General features: G+C 42.2%; 1 protein-coding gene across 4 annotated transcripts in view; it reads left to right on the top strand.

Moving 5' to 3' along the window:
- Nucleotides 1-6,619: 6,619 nt before the first annotated feature.
- ORC2 (origin recognition complex subunit 2) overlaps nt 6,620-7,452 on the top strand; it is a 43,258-nt gene continuing 42,425 nt past the window's right edge. For 2 of the 4 annotated variants that reach the window (XM_032860103.1, XM_032860102.1), the window contains exon 1: nt 6,620-6,892. The gene's annotated coding sequence lies outside the window, so the exon portion shown is untranslated. The remainder of the gene's footprint in view (nt 6,893-7,452) is intronic. The other 2 variants (XM_032860105.1, XM_032860104.1) reach the window with 1 other exon arrangement.

The raw sequence follows: 7,452 nt of genomic DNA on the forward strand, positions 1-7,452 counted from the left end.
TCATATTTATTGGTGCATGTAAGCCATTATCTTAACTGTCTTACTGAATTGGTTAATGCTGTTGATTGTTGAAATGTGAAATGTAGTCCTTGTTGACCTTGTAAATATCTGCCAGAGATAAAAACTATTTTAATTTATTGTAAATAAAGATGTACAAAATTCATTATCAGTCTGCAATGCAGAAACATATCTTAAGATGTTAAATATTGTGTTTCTTGAGAGATGTGTAATTTTCCCCTAGATGTATCTAGTTACATTGAGAATGTAAATTTTCTTTTGTACAGTATAAAAATACAGCTTTATTTGGCTTTTGACCTGATTCCCGAGTTAATTTTATATCTTACCTGAATTTTACACCTTAAAATGGTCCTTTGTTGTATTTTTTTCAAAGCATGCCATTTTATTTATGTATGTCTGAACTTTTTGTTTATAGGACACCCTATTAAGGCAATTTATAAAACTAATTAAAGCAATATATAAAATTACATATACTCCCGTAAAATAATAAATAACATGAAGGCAGAAGTGAAATTAATACATAAAATATGTGCCATATGTTTCTGTATGTTATTGTTGAGATACGAATTTATCTCTGAACTTTAAAGCAGCCAAATGTATAGAGAGATTAATTACATGCCCTTCAGAATCCTTAATATAAAACAAATCAGTTTCTCAGGTGAAGCACAACTGTTTCTAAAACTGAAATGTTAGAAAATTTTCTCTCCTAAGGTCCTTCTAAAGATGAGCCAGCATTACTGCTGTCATTTACACTCTCTTCAGCAACGTGTGAAAGTGCCTGTTTCCCCTGTCATCTTACCAGTAGTTAGTTCTCTAGTCAGTGAACTTTTTGGTCCTTCCCACAGTGTGTTTTCTAAAAGACAGACTTTAGCCTTGTCCTAGAATAGGGGTTGAATGAAGAGCTCAGCCCCAGGCCCTCTCTTCCTTTCTTTACTTGTACTTTCTAGAAAAGTCTCAGGCCTCCCCTGTCCCCATAGCTATTATTCTTTGTTTATGGACCAAGGCTTTATTCTCCCTTCTATTTCCGATCCAAGCAATATAAAATGCATTTTGAAAATTCTTATTATGCCTTAATCCAAAATTGCTGATAAAGAATAGCAGTGCCAGAAGAGAATGGGTTAAGGCAAAGTATGAAGCCTGGATTAATTTGTTTTTGCCTTTACTCTTGATCTGCCGTAGTTAGGGAGGATCAGATTCACCGGTTGGACAGTTTCCATTTTCTCCTTTTACTAAAAACGCAGTATTTGCTCATTTTGAAAACCTTAGAAAATACAGGGCAAATACAAAGGGAAAAGCCACTTTAAGGTACTGTAGTAAAATAGTGAATATTAAGATAGTAGAGACACTGTCCTGCTAACACATACACAACTGTGGTCCAGGTCACAATTTAGGGTCCAGAGATTCTTCTCATGTGAGTTAAACGATAACATTTACCGGGTTCTAGGACATCCCAAGCACTATTCTAGCCACTTTAAAGGAAATGCAATAATTCAATAATATAATGGTGTCTGATAAATACTATTATTCTCCTTTTATAAGAAAAGGAAAGTTCATCTGTCTAAGGTCACAGAGGTAGTAAGTGGTACAGCTAGGATTGAACAGACACTCAGGCTTATGGGCTTGTGCACTTAACTACCACGGGATGCTGCTTCATACAGTATTGCTTATTCTCAACTACTGGTATACTTGTCCTATCCCCCCACAAGGCCAAGGCCCCTATAGGGGATAGAAAGGAAGGGGAGATGGGATCTCAGCAGAGCTAGATTACTAATAGACAAACTAAACCCATGAAAGATTCAAGCCCTAAACATTTAGGAATGCACAATTATAAATTATCTCCTATGTATAGTTCCAGTTGTGTACTATCCTTGAGTACCATTCTTAAGAGGAAAATTTAAAAAAAAATAGTCTTTCTGTGGTTTATATGAGGAACCTAAGTTGAGAAAACCTGGTTTATAGTATAACAATGCAGAGAAAGCTCTCAAAGAACTTAAAAATATTTTACAGGTCCTTACCTGCATCCCTCTTTTGCAAAAAATGTTGCCAGGTGGCTTGGGAGGAAATCGGAATTTTGTTGGACTTCCTTATAATTATTTTATGATTTAATATTGTTTTGAACAACACAGGAGAGGGTACAAATAACGGTCATTTATGTTGAGGGTTTCTAAAGGTCTAAATCTGGCCCTGAGTCCTAATCCAAGTAAAATGGATGATAGTCCGTAGTTACACCCCCACTTTTCCTCACATGTTACATCAGAAAGGGGTGGGGCTCTCTTCTAAAACTCACTTGAGGGGCTCCTGAGTGGCTCAGTGGGTTAAGCCTCTGCCTTCAGCTCAGGTCACGATCTCAGGGTTCTGGAATCAAGCCCCGCATCGGGCTCTCTGCTCAGCAGGGACCCTGTGTCCCCGCCCCCCGCCTCTGCCTGCCTCTCTGCCCACTTGTGATCTCTCTCTGTCAAATAAATAAAAATATTAAAAAAAAAAAACCTCACTTGAAGGACCAGTCACTTTTAGCACTTTAACAATATTTAATACACATTAGGAATGAAAACTTTTTTTTATGGCCAGATCATGCTACCCAGTACAAAATTAAATTCTGAATCATTGTATAATTTAAAAACAATTAAAAAATATTTTTTATTCTCCCCAATCAGTATTCAGGAGGAAATATCATTTCCTCAAGGAAAATCAGAATTTCAAGAAATCTACTAACAACTATAAATAATGGCTTTATGAACATGGTAAAACTTTCTGTATTGAAGATTAGATTTTAAGACTCATTTCCCAGAGTTTGAATTACTATGTGTATATTTTTAAAGGAGTAATATGCCAAATCTTGTATTACTAAGTTGTGCCTTAGAAGGGCCTCCTCATCATCCCTGGCATGAGAAAATCCTGGAGATAAAATAGGATTTTACTACTATTCTCTTTTATTCCTAAATGTTTGGATAGAAGTAATCGCTTTCTCCTGAGCAGGGTTGAAATCAAATTTGTATCTTAAAAACTCTGGGTAGATATTATTTGCTGAGGCATTTGCCACTGCCATTCTAGACCTATCATATCCTTAGCAAGTATGTGTTTAATGCATAGCATCTAGGTGATTTCACATTTGACAAAAATTTTCATTCTCCCTGGCTCAGTGGTTCTCAACCCTAGCTTGCATGTTAAAATCATCTGGGAAATTTCTGATGACCACATTTAAGGCCACATTCACACTCCCTGGGATTGGGATCTAGCATTAGCAATTTTATCACCTCCCCAGGTAATTTTCATGTGAAATCAGCACTGAAAACTCTTTAGTTCTGTAACAGTCTTTTGCCTTCATAGGTAAGCTTTCCTCTTCCACCCGGAACCACTGACTCAAGAATTTTTTTCCCAGAGAAGTATATAAAATAGTAAATGCCAGTATAAGAAAGAGATTAATGCAGTGTGTGTGTGTGTGTGTGTGTGTAACTTGTCCATTTCAATGCTACACACCACCTTTTCTATTCCCTTACTCAGTTCACTGAACATTATAGGCATCAGTACAACTTCACTGGCCCCAACCTTAAGCCCCCAACACTTTGAGTCCTTCTACTTCTTGGCCTGCTTACTTGTCTCATTCCCTTCAGTTTCTATTCAAAGGCTTCATCACTTGAAGTACCACTTTCCCAGGAGCCTCAGCTCTTTTTCATTAAATGGAGGCCATAATGCTAGAAGGTTTTAATTTCCTGTCTTCTCCCACCACTTCAAAGAACAACTATGTCCACAACTATGCGCATCTACTTGCTGCGTATCTCAGAAGATGAGGTACTTCATTTAATCTTTTATTCATCATCCTAAGGCAATTCTTTTTTTCTCCCTTTGGCTTTAATCTATACACTGGTGACCCCTAGATCTCTCTCTGTCGATCTCTTGGATGAATTTCAAACTCTTAAAACCACTGTTTGCAGGATAATTTGGTCTCTCTTTCAAAGGGATTTCAAAGTCAAGATGCCTCAAGCGAAACTCTTTCCCTCTATCTGTAATCTTTCGCAGAACACTGGGGAGCTGATACCCAGATAACCATGCCAGAAACCTGGGACTTATATTTTCCTTCTTCCTTCCTTCTATATCCAGTTTCCAAATCCTGCTGACTTTGCCTATTTTTTTTTTTTTTTCCTCAAAGTCATCCTTTCCTTTCCGGTTCTATTACTACATCTCAAGCTCCTATCTTCATCTTCATATCCAGAGTTCTTTGATAGCTTCCTAACTAGACCCCTACCCCTCTCAAATTTACCTTCATTAGTGATTAATATAAAACACCCATCAGTCCCTGGCTACAATTATTCAATGGTTCCATTATAGAGGATAAATTCTATTCTTTAGCCCCAGACTTCTCCCATTCCATCCCCTACCATTCTTAACTTTTACTTAAGGTTAAATTAACACCAAACTTCTTTGTACTAGCACACCCAGTTTGTAATACCATACTCTTCCTGAAATCCCTTTTCCACCCCTATTCTCTGTCATCTGTAGTTGGATAGGCTTTTCCTCTGCTGCCTTTTCTCTGCTTAGCTAAGCTGAACTAAGTGATCATTGTCCTAGTAAATCTCTGCACATTTTATCCTTGCACTTAAACCTTATTGTAATGAAATTACCTGATTCTTTCTATCAAACAAGAATTTTAAGTTCCCTAATGGTAAGGAACATATCTGGGCACTATGTTCACAATACAGGTAGGTGCTCAAAGTTAACTGAGTAAATTGAACTATCCAAAGAAAAAGACAGGGGCACCTGGGTGGCTCCATCACTTAAGCGTCTGCCTTCAGCTCAGGTCATGATCCTGGGGTCCTGGGATGGAGCCTTGCATCAGGCTCCCTGCTCAGTGGGGAGCCTGCTTCTCCCCCTCCCTCTGCCCGACACTTCCCCTGCTTGTTCTCTCTTGCTCTCTTTCCCTGTCAAATAGATAATCTTAAAAAAAAAGGAAGAAAAAGACACGTGGACACCCATCCCTTTCCCTCTATTTTCCACAAATATACCATAAAAACATACTCAAAACCCACCACTCAAGGCCACTGAGTCTATAGACTTTTGTGTAGATCTGAAGAGGAGATGAGAGTTTACATCATAGAAACAAAGAATATATTAGTTAAAGAATATATTAGTTAAATATTCAGTATTCCTAGATCTTCACATTTTTAAAAACTTATCAAGTACTTTATTAAATGTTGACTATGTTCTTTACTCTTTTTTCTGCTCACGCTTCCCCAGATTATTTCCAATGTAGAGAAAATTACCTTTATCCTTTGTTTTCTTAAATTCTGGCAACCAAAATGGAATATTGAGGTATTCGGGTTGTCATCATTTTTCTTTCTCAAGTGGATTTCCTAAACATCTTCCAAAATGGTGATTCCATCTCTTCCTTCCTTATGCTTCCATTCTTACCTCCTTTGTCCAGAGTGATCTTTTAGTGCAGCACTGACTAGTGCACCAAGGGCCAAACTAGCCCTCAAAACAACAGACCCAGCTTTGGCACTTGCCTCTTGGCCCTTTATGCACATGCTATATTGATTTGGGCTTTCTACCTGGAAAATTTTACGCTTCCTCTTTGCCTGGCTTAAATCTACTCAACTCTCAGTTTAAACATCTCTTCCTCCAAGGAAATTGTTCCTGACTTCTGTCCTTTGGTTAGATACTTCTGCCACGTGGTCCAGTAAACACTGAACTTCTCATATGGTAGCGTTTTTCTCAGTCTTGTCCCTTCAGTATCTTCCTCTAATAGAGGAAGCTGTCTGGTGACAGCAGAGATGGTGTTTGTCCCACTCAATGGTGTATCATTATCTGCTACGCAGGGGATTTTTTATTGTTGTCGAATCCAAATGAAATCGTATTCTGTGAGTGGGTAAGACTGTATCCTAATAGGTTCAATCTTTTCTTCATTAGCTCTTTGTACATCTGCTCGTTCTTAGTCTTTACATTCCCCTTAGTAGTCTGATCTCATTTCCATATTCTTTTGTTTCCAGAGAGGAATATCTCCCTTCTTCCCTACTCCAAACTCTTTAGATATATGGAATCCTACCTTTCAACCCCAAGAAATAAATTAACCAAACCAAACCAAACGGGATGCTTGGGTGTCTCAGTCAGTGGCTCAGTGGGTTAAGCGACTGCCTCCGGCTCAGGTCATGATCTGGCGTCATGGGATCAAGTCCCGCATAGGCCTCCCTGCTCAGCCGGAGGCTTACTTCTCCCTCTTCCACTCCCTCTGCTTGTGCTCTATGTCAAATAAAAACAAAACAAAAACGAAAACAAGCCACAAACGCAGATTCATTCGCATTATCTTCTTCCTCAAAAGAAGATGTGTAGAGAAATTAATGAGGACTTCTAAGATTGCCTAAAGACACACCAGCTACACCTCTGCAAACTTCCCCAGGTGTAACCAACACTCACTTCCCCGTTCCCCGGAAACGAAAACAGAACAGGAAAGGCCCAGAACTCAGGGTTTAGGGATTCGTTCTCCTCAGGTTTCTTGATGGGCGGGGCGGACAGGCGGAGACCGACTGGCGGGCAGCGACGTCGCTCTCGGCTGACTCCACTTTTTATTGGCTTTCCTGGACTCCGCCCCCTGAGCAGGGCGGGAGATTCGGTGTGCGGCAGGCAGGCCTCCCATCCCCCAGCCGGCTTCCGGGCTTCCCTACTGGCTCTTGAGACTCCACGACCCTCTCCGGCTGTGCTTAAGCCGGAATTTGGCCTTTCTTGCCGGGGCCCAAGCCACCCTGCCTGCGGCGCCCAGTCACCCGAGTACCGTCCGGCAGGCGCGGGGAGGCCGCAGCGGCTCCTGGCGGAGACCTAGAGGTGCGTGGTGGGACAACGCGGCAGCCGGCTTCCCTCTCCCGCTTAGCTCGGGGTTTGTGAGGTGAGTCCGGGGACGCCCAGCCCCGCAGCCGAGCTGGGGCCCGCGTCTCGGAGAGGGCTGCCTCCCGGCGCTCCGGGCTGGGTCGCTGCGCCTGCCTCTTTGCCCTCCCCGGGCTCCCCGCGGCCCCCGCGGGCCCGAGGACCCTCGGGCTGGCGGAGCGCGGCCAACTGGTCGGCGGCGCGAGGCACCCGCCAAAGTACGTAAATCCTCGTCGGGGTTAGAGGCTCCTTCTGGAAGCACCGTTGGGGGCTTCGCCAGCCCTGCGAGGCCTTCCGTGCAGCTGACGCGCTACCCGCCTGTCAGTTTCTCGGCTCCAAGAGCCTTCGTGCTTGTAAAGAGAAAACTGAACCTGTGTAGCCGAAGCGCAGGAGTGACCCGAGGGGAGCGGGCACAGTGAGGCTGCGGAGGAAGACTCCGTCCCCAGACTACCGCAGGAGTGAGAACCTTACATGTCATCCCCGCCCGAAGGCCCCAAACGAAGCATCCTCCCCGAGCAGTCACCCTGCGACCAGGCTTGGCGGTACCATGTGGATGAACCAGGCTCTTCAGGGGGAGCCTTT

The sequence above is a fragment of the Lontra canadensis genome, unplaced genomic scaffold (genome assembly GCF_010015895.1).
Source record: "Lontra canadensis isolate GAN:19392208 unplaced genomic scaffold, GSC_riverotter_1.0 scaffold18, whole genome shotgun sequence".
NCBI classification, from domain to species: domain Eukaryota; kingdom Metazoa; phylum Chordata; class Mammalia; order Carnivora; family Mustelidae; genus Lontra; species Lontra canadensis.